Genomic DNA, 20,054 nt, shown 5'->3' with positions numbered 1-20,054 from the left:
TCCTTCGCCATCAAAGGTAAAAAATTAAGAAGGAAGATCCTTCCATTTGGTAAATAATATGAATCACCTTTCAACAGAAAAATGGTTCAGATTTTATAAGGGTCAAGATTTACAGAGGAATCGTAAACTATTAACTATATAAAACATAATCAGCGATGATGTGAAGACCTGTGACGTCATGAAGTCCTGTCGGTGGAGACTCCGAGGATCCTTCGCTGGATTCAGAGTCTCCAGGAAGGATTCCAGCCTTTGAGTCTCCGAACTCGCTAAGGTGACTTTGCTTACCTACATTTTTTTTCGTTTTATACCTCTTTTGGTGTGTGCATGTATGTGTATAGTATACATATAAGTGAATAGAGTTGTAAAATGAAAACAAATACTGGATAACGAGTCACCTTAGCGAGTTCGGATCCTGGAAGGCTGGAGTCCTTCCTGGGGCCTCTGAATCCTGAGAAGGATCCTCGGAGTCTCCACCGACAGGACTTGATGACGTCACAGATCTTTACATCCTCTGTGCCCTTGCTTATTAAATTACCATAATTATGTTTTATATAGTTAATAGTTTACGATTCCTCCATGAATCTTGACTCTTATAAAAACTGAACCATTTTTCTGTTGAAAGGTGATTCATATTAGTTTCCAAATGGAAGGAAATTTCCTTCAATTTTTGACCTTTGATGGCGAAGGAGGTTCCTCTCTCTAAGAGTCTGGCACTCAAATTGAAAAAAATAACTAAAAATCACCTATTGGCAGAATTAAAAAAATTGGTAATTGTATTTAAAGCATTCTTAATATAGATTTCTAAAACATTCATGATAACTATGTGTTTAAGTTTATATCTCTCGAATTTACATAAGATGTCCCAGTCTGTGATTTTAAAAATATTATTTCCATTAGATCTCTAGTTTCCCCACCAGTGGCAAAAAAAAAAAAAAAAATGAATAAAGTTCTTTAAATTAACTGTGTTTTATTACACCTACCGGGGCGTCAGACTCTCTCTCTCTCTCCGCCGCGCGCTCTCTCGTATACACAAACAAACACACAAACACACACACACACACACACCAAAAAAATCATATAAAATATATATATATATATATATATATATATATATATATATATATATATATATATATATATATATATATATATATATATATATATATATCTATATGGAGAACGTCCAAATACTGAAAACAATGCACAAGGTAAGGAAATAAAAAAGATAATGGAAGTAAGACACTTTTTTAGATAGTAAACAAATTGATGTGTATCGTAATGAAAAAAAAGTTTTATAATCACGACTTCATCCGAAACTTAAAGCAAAATTAAGAAAAATAAAAAAACAACAACAATAATTAAAATTAAAATCACAAGAAATGAGAGCAATAGTAAAGAACAGATCATACGCCGATCATTAGAGCGAATCTTTCCCTCCTGATGATGCAAATGATCATCTGGTCTCATTTTTGAAATTGCTTCAATTTCCCTGTGGCTATTTCGATAATTTGATCATCTCGGGACAATGGAGGCCTATTGGAATCAAATTACCAGGAATTCACGAAAATGAGAATAATGATTAGGTGTTGTAATGGTGGGTTTTTTTGGTATAATGAATGAATGGATTATTAGTTACAATGATGACTCGGTTATGTCTGAGTTAATTCTGAAAACGAGACCAACAACAGAAGACAAGAATTTTCACAACAAATTATTGTTTTTAAAATAACTATTTTGTTGTTTGAAGAATATAATTCCTCCCAGACGTGTTAGAAGTCAACATTTGTTAATCTCAAAAGGAAATGTTTATATTAACAAAACCCTAAGGAAAAAACTGCTGGTACGATCTCCAAAGCACAAATACTGATAGATAAGTAGAGTAAAATTTGCAGAAACATAAAATATTAACCACCAAGTCCAGAAATGAATAGTAAAGTAAGCAGTTTGGCATTCATACCCGCTGCTACAGAACGCTGGTGCTGATCCTATGTGCCTTTACCATCTTCCTTTACTGCCAAAAAATAAAGCTTCAGCTGTAAATCTTGCAGCCTTATCACAGGACCCAAAGAGGTTACATAATTCACAAATTTAACTTCAGCGAGGGATAAATGCCGTATAATGTGAAAAATAATTGTACGTAGATTAATGCACATCAGAAAATATTGAACAGTCATGAAAGGAAAAGCTTTACTTTAACTGAATTAACCAGTTAAGGCTTCTCTGCTCCCGACTTCCTTTTATTACGCTTATTCAGTTTTTTTTATCTTATTCTGCACTTGGGGAATAGGAGGAAATGCAAGAGTATATTAAACAGTTTTCGCTATCAAAAAGGTCTCCGGCATTTCAGTAGTAAGACGCGGTACCAGAATTGAGAAGTCATCGCTAACGCCAAGTTTGAAGACAAAATAAGGAAGGTTAGATACTTAAATCAAAAGGAATTCCACTCCAAATGGAAAACAGCTTTTCGAACGTAACTTCAAATATCATATAAACAACTCTGTTTCATGTTGCCATGATATAGTCTCTTGCAGAGGACTGGATTACAGTATCATCTTAGTGACACAGAGTATAAAACTTGGTTGCCTTTGCCAGTAAAACTTTCATGAGAGAGAGAGAGAGAGAAGCTTATTCAGTATTTATAAAAATTATTTGACACTTATTAAAGACTCCATTAAAATCAACGACGAAGCACAAATCATCTTCATCTTGTTCTAACATATACTTCGCTATAATAAAAAAATGTCAAAGAGCTTTAGAACTATCGAACATAGATAATAACATCATATACGGTTCAACAGCTACTTGAAATAACTTTGCTTCTTCACTTTTTTTTATTTTCTTCCAGATGCGTTGCATGAACCGACATCGAAGTCTTCTATAAATAGTCAGTAAAGTGATATAGAAATTTCACTGTTTGTCAAGATAACTGACTGAGGGTTGAATCTATTAGACACTAAGCCTGCAAATCTCAAGTGTGATTTGGACAATGGCTTCAACCTCAGATCTATCATGTTTTGGCCACGAAAAATCACTAGTCACGTGATGCCTCACATGTGTAAGGAAGGTGTTACTGTGTTAGTTAATTGGAATTGTTTTGATGTTAACATAAGAACGAGGATCCAAACAAGGGGAATGGCTCTGAAGGGAATTATTAGGATAAATAAAAGCAATAATCAAAGGAAGCAGAGGAGGAAGAGTCTGGAAATGGCGAAGATTCTCGTAAAAAAAAAAAAAAAAAAAAAAAAAAAAAAAAAAAAACTGAAAAGGCGTAAAGTCTCCATTTGTGAAGATGTCAGCTTCTTGTGGGCACCGTCGGAAGAAGCGTGGAAAATCTCCTTAAGTCTGTGTTAAGGGAGACGTGGAGGATAAGAAGACAGAAAAATAGAGGAAGAAGACTCAAGACTTGTACAGGGTTGAATGCAGCCATTTCCACGGTGCAGTTCTAGTGTCTTAATTAAAAAGCAATGAGGGAAAGAAGAGAAAAATTTTAGTACGAGAGAAGTCTAGCAGACCCATAATGATAATAAACAAATTTAAAAGTAGATGAAGGCAAAAGAAACCTAACTATTTAATAGTCTGTATAGATCCCTAATGGTAAACAAAATTAATAGCAGATAAAGGCAAAATAAATTTTTAACTATTTAATATCTTGTGTAGACCTCTAATGATAAGCAAAATTAATAGCAGATGAAGGCAAAAGAAACCTAACTATTTAATAGTCTGTATAGACCCCTAATGATAAACAAAATCAATAGGAGATGAAGGCAAAATAAACTTAACTATTAGCCTGTATAAGACTCTTGACTCAGAAGCACCAAAAGCTTTGTGAGACCACAGACCTGCGTCATGGCTATGCCATCCATCAACCAGAACCCATCAAACTAAACCCTCCCCCCCCCCCCCCCCGCCCCTGGCCCCCCCAACCACCCCTTGAAAAAAGTACCATATCCGCTCAGACCCTTTTCCAAAAACCAGATTACTTCCACCATTCAGGAGGTTTATGTAATGTAGAACTTTTGTCAAAATTAAGTCAAAGCCTTTTGCGTATCCATACTAACCCCCAGACGACCAATACAACACAAAAACCGAGTCGAAATATGATATACATTCTGATTTTAGTGGGACGAAGCCATACCCGATAAGGATAATGAAATACAAAAAAAATATTAATAAAAAAATACGAGACGAAATACCTAAACTATGAGGAAACAAGAAACCTACAGGGTGTCCATAAAGACCCAGTGCCATTCTGATGAATACATACTTGGAATGGTACTGGGACTTTATGGACACTGTATATCACTTACCCTTAACCCGGCGAGGTTGACAACGAAAGCATAGGGTGAGAAGCCGAATTCAATTCCGTTTACGCGCAGCTCCGAAACTTCGATGCAAAGTTTTAAGGGAAAAAGTAAATAACTACATGCAATTTGAAAAACACACAAAGAGAAAAAAATACGAAAGTATAAAAAATAAATAAAAAATAAATAAATAAAGTATACACAAATAAATAAACAAAAAATAAAAAAAGCAAAAAAAATAAAAAAAATAAAAATAATTATGTCTCTGAAATAGGTCTGGGTTGAATTCGGAAAAATTAAATTCCCCGCCCCCCCCCCCCTCCCTCCCACCCCAACTGTGGCCCTTTAAACTAAGTTCTCTCTCTCTCTCTCTCTCTCTCTCTCTCTCTCTCTCTCTCTCTCTCTCTCTCAATGTCAGTTACTAATATGCTCCGTAGCATTTATCAAGCGGAATCCAAATCATTCAGTCATTCACGAAAGAAAAGGCCCAACTCTGCCATCCACATAAATGCGAATCCCCAACATTCAACAGGTAAAAGCAAAATAAATGCATCCAAGGCGGAAATTTTTTTTTCTTTTTTTCTTTCCAAACGACGTATTTGCCTTTCTTCCCATTTTGCAAAATTTCCGAATTTCAAAACCCAATACACAACTGGGAAATAGAAGAATATATAGAAATTGAAAGGAAGACAGTAACTATTTTAATGGTCCATAACTATACTCTTATAATCTATCTAGAACGACTTTCTTGCGCCAGAGGGCTGGTCATTCCCTTCAGAGGACAAAGGTTTACAATGGATTGTTTAAATGCGATGAGCTCTTTAGACGACAACGAGAAACAAACTAAATATATTGCCCGAGAGAGAGAGAGAGAGAGAGAGAGAGAGAGAGAGAGAGAGAGAGAGAGAGAGAGAACTTATTATAGGAAGTGTAATGCAAAATAAACAATAAATGCAAAACAAAGGCAGATAAGAACTCTTTCTAAAATGAATACCATGATCAGAAAATGATAAAAAAAATCCAAGTCGAAAGGAACAATACTTGCCATAAATGTACAAAATAACCCTTTTTATCAAACTCTTGTGGAATAGCCTTTACAATTACAGTTTCTTTTCACATAACAGTGTGCAGTGGAACGAAGCAAAAGAGATTCCACCAAAGATCATATTTCTCCCAAAAGAGCTGAACAAGCATTGAATGTCTTTAAAAATAACTGCACGGAAATAACCTCCACGCTCTTTGAAAAGTGCCCTACTGATGCCATCACCTCATCCTCAAGTGGAGAGAGAGAGAGAGAGAGAGAGAGAGAGAGAGAGATTCTTTCATGATAGTACAAACGTTTAATTCTTTTGAAATTCTTCTAGATTTCATATATCAAGGATGCTATTGAAGCAATATTGCCGAAGAAAAAAAAATATGTAAAACAATCAAAGGATTCACACAAAAGACCCAAATTCACTGAAGTTTAAGCTATATTCAGTGCAACTGTAAACAATCAAATACGTAAGAAACTCTACAGTCATCAATAAATCATAAAGGATCCAAGGGAATGTGTGTGTGTGTGTGTTTGCATCTACTGCGTTTTCACCTTATATCAAATATTATATTTATGTATGTTCCAGTCCATCTTAGAATTTGTCATCAGAAGAAACCGGTCAAGAAACCATTTCCTAGTTCTTGTGTCCCTAATATTCCTAAGGTATTTTGTACATACATATATAAACACATACACACACACACACACACTGACGTTCCTGGGTTTGAAAGGATCCATAGGTTCGCGCCCTGGTCCAGGCAAATCTATATCGAGAAAAAATTCCCCCCCTTCCCCTTCGGTTAAGCATATATGAAAATATATTAATTCCGAGGTAGAGCGAATATGATATTAAAGGACATTGTAGCTCGATATTTGTATATGAATCACGGAAATGTGATATGACTTATATATATATATATATAGTATCAGAGGCAATGACATGAGAATGAAAATTATAATTCGTATTAAAATTACAGTTTAAACTAAAGTCCTTACAGCATCTGTGGCATACATCTATTTTCAATATAAACTGGATTGCACCCATGAAACCCAGAAAACAAAGTTTTTTTTTTTTGCTAAACTAACAAAAATAATACGAGCAACCAGTACTGCCAATAAATAATGTACAAACAATACAATTCAGCGATTCAAAGACTGTTTATAATGAAATAAGAGTAAAGAAAGCGGTGCAAAAATAATGGCCTAAAACTGAAACAAAAATACAAACGGAGATTTAATTGATCATTTCCCAAAATCAAAAAGCCTCTCATGTCCCCACCAAAAAAAAAAAAAAAAAAAAAAAAAAAAAAAACAAGGAAAGTGAAAACAGACAAAAGAAAACTTCCATTAAAAACAGAAACAGCGGTACGTGTCAAAGCCCACTGGAAATTCGTTGATGTAGTACATAGAGATGGGCACAAACATTTGTGTTGTTAGATACAGTTACAATCTTGTGCAAAATAGTTTTTGTATATACGTATATATATCATATATATATATATATATATATATATATATATATATATATATATATATGTGTGTGTGTGTGTGTGTGTGTGTGTGTGTGTGTGTGTGCAGGAAAATTATAATATTATTACTCTTTGTTCTTAATTGTTTCACAAAAACCGGTAAGGTTGAGCCCACATTGATCTGTTTCTCTGATTACGGACTATTTTTGCAAGATTAGAAATGAATGTATGAAATAACTTGTGGCAAAAATAAAGTCGAATACTAGACCAAAAAAAATATAATAAAAAGTGAACGATCATTCCAAAGGAAGGAAATTTTATTTCTACAAATCCTTACAAGAGCAGACTAAGAGAGGAAAGGCTCTTTTAAAATTGACTCCAGAGAAGTCCACTGATAACGACAGAGGCCAACACACGAAAATGCTAGATCAAAAGAAAGTAGCGATTAATACAAACAAACAAAAAATGCGGCGAAAATTTCTATAGCGCCAATCGATGATCCCGTCTGGTAGTGGCCTGAGCCACGGCCATAACACTACCACAATCCAAAAGTGCTGGCCTATGTTGTTGGTACCTATATAACGCTTTCAGAACCACGATTATGGCTAAATATAACCTTAAACAAAATAAAAATAAAAACTACTGAGGGCTGAGGGCTGCAATTTGGAATATTGATGATTGGTGGGTGGATGATCAACATACAAATTTACAGCCCGCTAGCCTCATTAGTGGTCAAGATCTGAGGGTAGACGGACAGACAAAGCTGGCACAAGTTATTTTTACAGCAAATGACAACTTACCTAATACAAAAGTAATTAAGGAGCTCAGTTGACAACCAGACTACATGAATCAATGAAAGCTCTTGCAGTTCCCTTTAACACCTTTATCATTTGTAAAGAGAAAATGGAAATTAACGTTCACAAATACTCTGCAACACTATAATAGATATCTTTGTCTTTCATTTCCCGTAGGGTATTGGAAACAAGGAGGGATGGACGTCTATCTATAACCGAGTAAAAAAAAAAAAAAAAAAAAAAAAACTTTCCAATATGATATCTTACTTTGAGTTTCGCCTTCATCAGTATATCGATGCAGGGACAGCATCTGTTTTGTCTGTATGATGATTTGCTGCTGGAGAGAGAGAGAGAGAGAGAGAGAGAGAGAGAGAGAGAGAGAGAGGGGGGGGGGGCATTGCCTTGCTAGAGGAGACGACAACTTTAATATGGTTCAACTATTAAATGCTAAAATTTTGTTCGCCCGCATTGTTTTCAATCCATTTATTATGTAGTTTTGTTTATTCTTTGAATTTAAGCCATTTATACTTCAGCTTTCTTTGATTTGGTTTGTACGCACACTGAGTGCGCATGCCCTGGAGTTGAGACAAGTTGGTCATCGGAAACCTTTAGTTTCAGATGTGTGCTGTGAGCGCTAGTAAGTGTTTGGAGGAAATAAGTAACTTTCTTTCTTCTCGTCTTATTCTGTGAGAAAATCAACTGAGAATAGAAATTTGTGTTCAATATTACGTAGATGCGAGAATGAAAGTATATATCTGCTTTCTAGGAAAATGATCCAATCAGTATTAAAAGGAAATTGTAATATTTCGCGTTTAAATTAACAGGTATGTTCCTCCATTCCGGGAACTCAGTATTAAAGTTAAGAAAATTGAACTGCAATTGAATATCAATTCGAAGCAACAGGAAAAACTAGTGGATATGGCAATTGCAACTACTATTTGTAATAGTCTGTCCACCCATATATATATATATATATATATATTATATATATATATATATATATATATATATATATATATAGAAGTATGTATGTATGAATTATCATATATGTACACATACATATATGTATATATATAGATATATATATATGTGTGTGTGTGTGTGTGTGTGTATACATACTATATCGTAGCTACAATGTCCTTTAATATCTAATTCGCTCTACCTCGGAATTAATATATTTTCATATATGCTTAACCGAAGGGGAATTTTTTCTCGATAATAGACTTGCCTGGACAAGGGCGCGAACCATAGATCCTTTCAAATCCAGGAACGTCAGTGAAGCTTTTTACCTACACACCAGCGAGAGGCTAAAATTCATGTCGCCTCTCACCCTCATATACCTTTCGCGCGCAGGTAATTAGTTGGTTTGGAGACAACACCAACCCACCTCGAATTAAAGCTTGCAACCGTTATTTGATGGCATGCAAATTAGTGGTTAATATTGTTTTGTAAGAACTGTCTGTATTCTTGGAAAAAAAAAATGTTTCAACTCAGGAATGAAGAGGTTGCTATACGACCTAATTACCCGCTCGCCCTACTTCACTTAACTAGACAAAGTTCTACTGTACATCTGCAGTGTGAGTTGCCGATGGCTGTCCCTACATTACTTGAGTTTATTTCTGGAAAGAATCGAAAGTCTGAATGAATCGGTGAATGTTGATTTGCAAGAATGTTGATTTGCAAAACGTGAATGTTGATTTGCAAGAAGTAAATTATGTAGACAGGACATGATCGTAGAGACGCAAGTGTCTACTTTTAAATATGACGAACAAAAATTGTAAAGAGCCAAATGATGCTTCATCGTACTTGAATGTTGCACCCAATAATTTTGCACAGATATATTTAGTTTTCATTACGGTTAAAATCACAGAAAACAAACAAATATGAAATAGTGCATTGAAGGAAAACGATAGGAACTTATAAATAAGGATGAACATGAAAGAAACAGTAAAGAAAGAGGGTTCAGTAAATTAATTTGAAACCAACAATGCCACCGAGTCAATACACTTGAAAACATCCCAGAAAATGATTATCAAATACAAATGTAAATACTCATAAACTCCTATGCAAGGTATAAATCAAATCAATGTGACAAAATCGCACAGACTCAAAGATATATCAAGGGATAAAGGAGAGATGAGAGAGAGAGAGAACAGATGTGAGATGAGAGAGGGAGAGAGAGAGAGAGAGAGAGATAAAACCCCACGATTACCAGAGATCAAATAAAGTCAGTCGACATCACGGAAGGCAGCGAAGTGGGTCGTCGGCGCTAAGAGTCTTCAATCTCACAGCTTTCCGTAGATGCAAACGACGCCTTTGCGCAAGGGAAACTGCGACAGAAAAACGGGGAGAGCGTACATGAAAGCGAGAATGAATTCTTTTGTTAGGCACGAGAGTCAAGAAATAATGTGCCTTTCCGCTAGAGAGCCTCCGCTTTTAATAAAACCCGAGTATTTGAGTTCACACTCGGAGTAGCGTGTATTCGCATCTTTCAGGCTTAAAACATTCAGATTGACCCTCGCAAAAAGAAAAAAAAAAAAAAAAAAAAAAAAATGATCCCCTTTTACAGATTCGGTGGTGGGGTTGAGCTGACCCACGGCGAAAGATTTCACTTTTTGTGCAATATCCTCTTTCGGTTCGTTTTCTGGCATATGAAAGATAAAGTTATCATACCTTCATCAAAATGACAAATGCGTACCCGTTTATACTTGCCAAAAAGGAATCACAACAATCACTTGAAAATCATGAAGAAGCCGAGCACCTTAAAAGTGCGATGGCAAATCTTTGATCCGCTGTAAGATTCTTGTCTCTTCTGTTATTTTCGCTCTTTGTTTACTGTTTACCTTTTTCAATGACTGATTCTTTTTCACCTACGTACTTCTTCCAATCGTCTTTGCCATTAGCTCAAACACAAGCTGAGGTTCACTAACAGATTCCTATAAACATTCGCAAAAACGGCTCCGAACTCGAAAAACTGATGTGGAGGTTACTATAAGATAACGAACAAAAATATTCCACCACAAAACACAGATCAGATGCTGTATCTTTTCAATATGCCTGAAAATCTATATAAAGAAGTTGCCGCCTGTTTCAAATTAAAATGGTCTTTTCTCAATAGGTCGGGAGTAACAATAGGGCAACTGGTTCATATGGTCCTGAACACATCTACAAAGACATGACAAACCATCGGAAGCAAGTTGCGATGCTACCCAGTGTCTAACACATTCTTGTAATTCCTGGATATCAAAGCGTCTTATCATCATGTCTTCTGCTGAATATAGCGAAAAATTTTTGGTCTCTACCTCTTCAGTAGGAATCTAACTTACCAGGCTCTTCACACCACTATCGTCCTCCGTTATGTCAAAGGAAACAAACCTCCTTCAAAGACACCGACAAAACCAAAACAAAGCAAAGGAGATGTCGCTTCCTTCTTTCATCTGATCCTTCCAAAAAGCGTTTGGTTCTTTTAAAACTCTCAGAAAATGTCATTTGTTTGCTAGACATGGTGACTTCACAACAACAAGTAAAAACTAAGGTTAGGTTAAAAAATGTAAACTTAGCCTAACACTTTTACCCAGGTCTGGAATGAAGATTCCCTTTCCCCCCCCCCCCCCCCCCCAAAAATAAAATCCGACTCCAACATCCAAAACATTTTAATGATCATCATTTTTAAAAACCAGAACAAGTTGTAAAGATTACATTATTTTATAAAATCAAGGGCGTGTCTTGTCATATAAAATATAAAAGACTAAGTTAATATTCAGAGTCAAGCTGTGGCGGATCTAACTTCCTGTTTTGAATTTGCTTTTATAAATCATGCTACCACAACAATTGCGAAAATATCCTATACGAGGGAAACATAAGAATCGAAAAGAAAGAAAAAAAAAACCGAGGAAACGAAAATCCCACAAATCTAATCACAATCAAACAACTGTTGACTCAAATCCTGGACAGTCCTCAGACAAAATAAACGAAAACAAAACCGGTTCGGATTTCCAATCCAAAGGACCGAAGTCGAAGGGGAATCGAACCACAGAAACTTTCGAGGAAAAGAAAGGAGAGGTTAACAGAAGAGTGAGAAGTGAACGACATGTGAAGGAGAGATAAGTGCGAAATAACGGAGGAAAAACGAAAAACGCGAAGGGAAAATAGGACAGGAAAAACAAATAATAAAAAATGTTGAGGTACGACAGCGGTGTAAGAAAAACATAGGTGACAGAAGGGAGTTAGAAAGACTGGAAGGAAAAAAATATAGAGAAAAGACAACTCGAGATGAGAGATATGAAAAAAAGATACAGACTGACATATGAACGGAATATAAAACAAAAAATAAATACGATGCTTGATGCCTAAAGAAAAGGACCTTTAACTGAATCAATATGAAATCAATAAGAAGTAATGAACACAAGAAAAAACGCAAGGAACATACGTGCAGTCGGAGAAAGAGAAGTGAAAACATCTGTTAATTAAGAAGAATCAGAGAAGGACCAATGCATATCATAAATATAAAGAATGGTATCCTATTGAATCAACAATGTATTACAATTTATAATCAACTCTTAGCTTGCTGTTGACTACGAACAAACAAACAAAAAAAACAAGGTGCAACCGACGAAAAATAAACAGGACATAACAGAGAACCAGAGACTCTATGCCTCCTAACAACTCCCCATCCGTAATCTATACCCCCCAAAACCCTAGCCTTGCAAATCAAGAGAACAAATCCGCTTCATGTACGGTAAGAATTCTCAGAACTTTTTTCAATGCACTTTCTGTGAATTATCAGCTTCTTTCATAAAACCCTTCTCGGTGTCTACAATTACACCCGTGAATAAAAATTCTATCCCGGGATTAAAACCAGTGAAGATGATTTAGTCATTTGGGAATGATTTGTGATGGTGATGGAAATGTCAGAATCCCAAAAAACCGATCAAATCATTTTTTTCTGATACTCCTTAACCAATTATTCACGCAATTTGTTTCGAAGGGCCAGACTGTTTGATAACAGTGGACTTTTTAAATATGCTACTTATTCACGCAACTAGCGAGTAACAAATATGGCATATCATTTACAACGATTGTAGCACTTTGTGAGGAATAATTTCTATCTTAGATTTTATGTTACACATTTGTTATGAGAATTTTTAGGTAAAAGAATAAGGTCTATTACAAGAATCAAGCTCTGCGTGTAATAATAACTATCAAAGTTATACTAAGGATTACTTGATTAAAAAGTCTTTTTCATTAAATATATATAATTACTATAAGAAATAACGGATAACAACTGAAAAAAAAGTAGGGTTAATGATACATTCAGTAAAAGAATTTTGGGAAAAAAGTGTAGGAAAAAAAAATCTTTTTTTAAAACGAACTATAATAAATCTGAAGAAAATGTTCGGCTATGTTTAGCTTAAGCGAATGGACATAAAATCTATTTACTAAAAAACCTTACTTAAAGATACTCTAGTTGCCCACTTACTTCTGAATCTCCGTCTCACCTCTCAGCGGGAAATCCACCAGGGACTGAAATTAACAATGTAACTGAATATTCATAGGAACCAAGACAAGGGCGGGCCTTGGTGTCTGCTGATTTGGGGTCGCGTTTGGGTCCCAATAAAAAAAATGAATAATAAAGGATAATACATTTTTCACAATAGTAAATAAAAGTTGCTTTCATTTTAATCCACATAAAAAGAACAACAAACTCTCTACAAGGACAAACAGACGGTAAAATGAGAGCAAATCGCTGGACCTCTTGGAGTCATAAGGAAGGTAAAACTATATTGTAGTTATCTTTGAATTTATCAGGAGCATATGTTCATATTTACGTATCACATACTAGGGATATTTGGTTCTGTTACATTAATCCTCGTTTTCTCACACGGTGCAGAATCAGCAGAAAGCCGAATACTGATAATGGGTTGGTGTTGTATGGTGGGCTAAGTTGCTGGAGCCAGTGGGTATCAGCTACAGGACCAACGGCTTTAGTGACTTCCGAACCACTCGAGAGTGAATTTTATTCACCAGAATATACATCTCTCACACCTCAATGGAATGCCAAGAGAATCGAACTCGCGGCCACCGAGGTGGCAGGCCACGACTCTATACGATCACGCCACTGGAGTGTTTCATAATGGACTTTTCCTCTGGAACCTTCCAAACAGAAAGGATTGCTGCCGGGAACACTTTGGCCGTAATCATCGAGGCATATTACTAGAAGTTTCAAGACTGCCTTTAACCACACCTGAATTACTTAAAGAAACTAAAAGTCTAACGAGAGGTAATCGAGACAAAGACGCGAAACAAACTAAAATTCCAAACAATCATGATGTTTACCGACTGACAACATTCCCCGACCCTAATGCCGTCCATACACCGAGATAAACCACTTTTACCAGTTGTAAGAAATTGACTATAAAGCTAATCGCTGTGCCGTATGAAAAGGCTTTTTTAGGCTGTCTAGTTTCTTTAAAATTTATTATATGATTTAACCTAGACTAGGTGTTAATTGTGAGCGAGAGAAAGAGCTGAGAGAAGAGAGATGAGAGAGAGAGAGAGAGGTGATATCAATAACCAGTTCGATTATGTTTTCAAAACACTTTGAAAATTAAAAATAAGAAACGAATAATAAACACGAAGATTAAAACAAAAATATCAAATCATAAAAAGGGATAAAACATTACAATTATAAAAAAAAAACATAATTATGGACACAGCCCAAGATTCGATAAAATTGATTACATGGTAACCCTCCCTCCGCCCTCCCCCCACCCACCACCACCACCACCCTCCCCCATCAAAAAGGGGCGTCCCACTACCTGTCACTTCCATCAAAATGAAAATTCTGAACACCAAGGAATAAAATAAGAGATTGTCACCAAAACACCTTAATTTCCAAGGTCAGTCTTTACTGAAGGACTAAATGATCAAAATGATATTTAATCCCTAATAATTGATTAAATCTGGATGGATCTGTCGCTCTTGAGGATTCATCAATATTCATCAAAATTAATGATCGTATAACTTCATTACCGCCTTCATGGGAAGCAGGAGGAGAACGGGTGGAGAATGAAAAACTGACAAGAGTTGAGAATCAGAACAGAGAGAGCGGAGACAGAGCGAGAGAGAAAGGAAGATCTTAAACTGACGACCATATCAGATATCTGGCGTCACAGAAGCAGTGGAGCACTGGCCTCTCTCTCTCTCTCTCTCTCTCTCTCTCCTTCTCTCCTCTCCAGCATCAAGAACTTAATAATACCACCACTTATGAATGATCAAAATAATCTTCTGGGGTGAACAGGGGGGGGAGAGTAGTCAGTCATTACGCCTTAAGTTTTACAGGTGCAAGGCCCCATTGACCTGACCTTCAGACGATCAAAAGCAAAACTTAATTACTTATGGTCACCGTCAAAGTAATGAACAGATCTAGTGGTCAATGCACCTTGATAAACCATGCCTATCTTGCTATTCTATATATTTTATTATCTTTTTTAAAACAATTCTCAAGAGCAGGATCAATTTTACAGGTGAAGGCCGACGGTGGGGGTAGCTAACAACCCTTTCCTGCTGTACATAAAAATGGCATTCAAATCACTTAAACTAGGACATATGACCTGAGGGTGGTCACAAGATGACGTATTTCCGGCATACTGCCAAAACATTTCAGCCTAAACCTGCAGGTGAGATGCTGTAGGTTCGGGGCCGGAGAGGCTGAGCAACACTGAACCGCCCACCAGAACCTGACCATCCAGCGCCCTCTCTCCAATCGGGGCCAAAGTTTCCAACATATAGAAAATCACAAACTGCCGTAGGAAACAACCTTTTCCGAGGAATCTGGTACTAAATATGATACTGTTTGTGTGGTGTGTAGGGGGTGTGGGGGGGGGGGGGGGGAATTACAGATGGGCACAAATAAAGGTCAATTTAAGTTCGAAATCGAGAGAACTATTTCTTCTTTTTCCAGAAAGTGTTAAATTGTCAGTACAGTTGTAATTCCTGAAGACATAAACGAAATACTTTGGATCATGTTATGAGCAGCTCCATTCGTGAGTTTACGTTAGCTGGAGGCATGACTTATTATCGTCTTTAAATAAAACGTACCTACAGAGAAGAATCTGCATGGAAGACTATTTACGGAATACTTTAGGTTCATACGAGTACCCTATTTGATGTTGGTAGATGACCCTACTAAAGTAATTTTAATGAGTCAATTATACACATTCTCAAAATACCCAACACCACAGCGCATGCCCATTGCCACGTTACAGAACGCCCAAGGACTCCAATTTGGCGAAGGAAAGAAAGCGGAAAGTTCCCTCAACTACTGGATTATAGATTAGAGTTCGTCTGAATTCCAGAAATTGGAAGATTTTGTCGAGCTGAACTACGCGGCCACTGGAAGGATTAAAATTGTAAATCTTCCTCAAATATAAAAACTGTGCTGTGGACATGCGGCCACGTGGACCCCAAACCTTTGGAACCGCATGACGAATTCTGAAACCCATAACAAAAAGTAGGCATTCTAGGCAACTTTATAAACATACTTATAGACCCTGGGAAATAAGATGTACTTATCACACATACAACATAAGACGTACATACAAAAACCAAAAATAAATATAAAAAATAACAGCAAAAGATGGAACAAGCATGAGTGTAGGAAACTCTGTAGTTCATCACATCGGCTCATTATCGAAACCTCGGTTAAAATCGCCTAAACACATGTATACAATCAACGCCGCGCCCCCACCCCCATTTTTTTTAGGATTTTAAAACTGGTCTGTCTAGCCAGATGGCTCTCATTCTACAATAATAGATTATATTATTTTTTGCGACATTATTTTGTTATTTGGGCTCGAAATTGTCTTAGGAATACACTTGACCTTCAAGTCATATGATAGAGGCATTCCTTCCAATGATATAGAAGCAGGACACCTGAACATGATCTTCCCACAAACACGAATACGAAAATACTTCATAGCGAACCCAAAATGTGTTCATTAAAGGGATCTCGAACCCAATTTCAGTTACGTGGATCAAATTCGTAACTGGCCTTTCCAGGGCAAAAAAAAAAAAAATAAATAAATAATAATAATAATAATTAAATAAAAATGCACTATGAATATTTTGTAAGACTTCATTGATCGACCCAAGCGTTAAATGAATGACCTAAGTGAGCGCTCTGTCTCCAATATATTTAAATATTTCAAACAACTGTTTACTTAATATAAATGCACCAAGAAATCCAGTTTCCAAAGGAGCAAAGTGTAGGGCCTATCTGGGGAACCAATCCTCATTTCAAGAGCAGAGTGAGGGCCATTTGAAAAAGATCTATTCCAAAAAAAGGTTAAGTGTAGACCTCTATGGCAATAGGTCCATTTTCAGAAGAAGAATTCCGGGTAGACATATAACGCATACGGAATCCCATTTCCAAAAGATCTGAGTTAGGCTTACCAAAGCCCCAGATTCCCATTTTAAAAAGTTCCGCGTTAGTCTATTTGGGAGTAAATTCCTTTTGCAAAAAAGGTTTTAACCCCAAAAGGTAAGTAAATGCCTACCTGGGAACAGAGCCCATTTACGAAAGAATTAAGTTGCAGGAGTTTCTCTGGGAATAGATAGCACCCTACTCATCCCTGGGTTAGATGCCATCAAGTGCCTTCAATAACCGCAAATTGGTTCCACCTCTATTCGTTCAACACCACTGGAATTTCGCCATGTTGGAATGCGCTGGAATGAAGTGAATTGATATTCACTTATTCAATTCGGGGCGAATATTACATACGGAGCACGGGTTCTTTGACAACTTGGCGTATATGCAGTGACGCAGTTACCAATTTTTTTAACGTAGGACTTTGTATACATAAATATATCTACTGTAAGTGACAATACTATATTATAACATATACATATATATAATATATATATATATCTATATATATATATCTAATATAGAGATATATATATATAATTATATGTGTGTACGTGTGTGTGTGGTGTGGTGTGTGTGGTGGTGATATATAATGTATATATCTATTTATATAAATATATATATATATATATATATATATATATATATATATAGATTGTATAATATATATATATATAAATATATAGATATAATATAGATAATATAATTTATATATCTCTATATATTAACGTTTTTTCACAAAAGTTAAGAAATTCAAGGACTAAATCTGTCCCCATCGTTCCGGTAACTGTAAAAAGAAAAATCCTGTAATGAGGTCCCTAATCTTGTATTGAATAAATAAGGGCCAATTCTATCGAGATAAACATTTTATATATATTCTATATAATACTTATTATTTCTATATATATATATATAAATTTATAGATATATATATATATCTATATATATATTATATATATATATATATATAGATATATATATATATACATTATAATAATATATATATATTATATATCATATACTATATATAATATATACCTATATATATATATATAATATATATATATATATATATAATATTATATATATGGGTATTTAGTAAGGAATGGGTCTGGGAATGAAAAACTTTCCCAGCAGAAACACTTGAAGGTTTGTTTGTTTGTATGGTGTGTTTTACGGTTGCATGAACATGGTTATTTCAGAACGGGACCAACGGCTTTACGTGACTTCCGAACCTGTCAAGAGTGAACTTCTATTGCCAGAAACTACAATCCTTCACACCTCAAACGGAAAACCGAGAATGCGAAATCTCAACGGCCACGAGTGGCAGCCAAGACTTATATACCGATCACGTTTCTGCGGCTCTAACACTGGATGGGTAAACTTAAAAAGAAATGAAAACGCTTGACTCTTTTAACCTGTCGAGAAATGCTATTCTACGCAGGAAAACTGGAAAACTTATATAGAAATCTAAAAATTTTCTATGTCACTTTTCCTGCATAGGAAAAATGAAGGAAAGCTATAATTAGAAAGTAAAGAAAGAGCAGTACTCAGACGAGGGGAGTTACATCACAAGAGTAAAGCAGATGTTAAGATTTCTTTTCCTGTTTTTTTTACTTTATCGATACTTTCGAGAAAGACACAATTACCGCGGATAGGTTAAAATACATTAAACATTCTGATGTTTATCAAAGCCAATGTCGTCTAACTAAAGCAACACAACCAGAAACTAAAAAAATAAACGAGTCAAATTCCTGAGGAAGAAGAACGATACGCTATTGTGTTCCACCCGAAGCAAGAGAATTCCACTGGATATGCACGATATTTTTTCCCTGCCAACTTGACAGTAATCCCGATAACGATGCCAAACAAAATGGTATTCCGACGGATTCTTGTGGTTCCGGACTATCTGATACATGTTCAAATTTGTGATAAACCAACTTACATTCTTTTGGAAAACGAATAAACTACGTAAACCCTGCGTCACATTAATTTATGTCTTCTGTATAACTTTAAACTTTTTGAATAAATTTGGGAATAACTTACATTCTTGAGGGAAACGATGAATTTATATTTTTGGGAATCAACCTACATTATGACTATTCAACAGAGGGCATTTAATACGACTACATAAAATTTTTATTCAAGAATAGACTAGGGGAAAGCAATCCCGATAATTAAAACTCTTGCAAAACCATATTCTTTAACTCCCCCCTCTAAAAAGATGGAATCTATGCACCTCTACAATCCTTTCAGTGTCAATCCTGAAAATCAAAGGATTTCATTCCCTTTCAAGTTCAAGAAGTTGGATCAATTCTGGATATAGGAGTAGAGTGATTGGGTCATAATGAAGTCTCCAAAAACTCATCGTCCTGACGTACAAGTGCTTGAGGTAGAAGCCAGGAGTTCCGCTCCTGGGTTCAATTCGTTACCTTTAGAAAGTAAGTTTTAATGTTCTTGGGTGAAAGTATACTCAATAAGAAAAAAAATTACTGGAAGACGACATTTTAACCCCACTTGACAAAAATAGGGGCACCAGAAATTTTTCTCCCAAGTTTTAACAACAGAAATCGATCAGGGCTACAAACGATATTCCAGAGGAGATATTTACTTTGATAAAACAAAAACACAAAAGTTTACAGGGAAGATATACCTTAATAATCAATGGACTGAACATTATTACAAAAACAGGGAACTAGTAAATTAGGTGGGCGAGTGGACCCAATACTTTGTAGCCTAATTATTTCGCTGTTTAGCTTACCTAGCTAATCACGACGATAATTAGGACCAAATTAGTAAGATTTAAATTTCACTTTTGTGACACCGGAGTGGAATTGTGCTCAGTTCAAATATAATATGTTGAGTTTTGTTTTCATTGCTTTTGTGATATTCAACTTTGTCAGCAAAATTATACTTTAAAGGTTGTTCTCTAAATACATCTAATTTATCTTGAGGATATGAGAGAGAGAGAGAGAGAGAGAGAGAGAGAGAGAGAGAATCCACAAAACGGCGAATGGACTAACGGTG

The sequence above is a fragment of the Macrobrachium nipponense genome, chromosome 25 (assembly GCF_015104395.2).
Source record: "Macrobrachium nipponense isolate FS-2020 chromosome 25, ASM1510439v2, whole genome shotgun sequence".
Lineage (NCBI taxonomy): Eukaryota > Metazoa > Arthropoda > Malacostraca > Decapoda > Palaemonidae > Macrobrachium > Macrobrachium nipponense.
Note: the sequence above shows the minus strand (reverse complement) of the source record.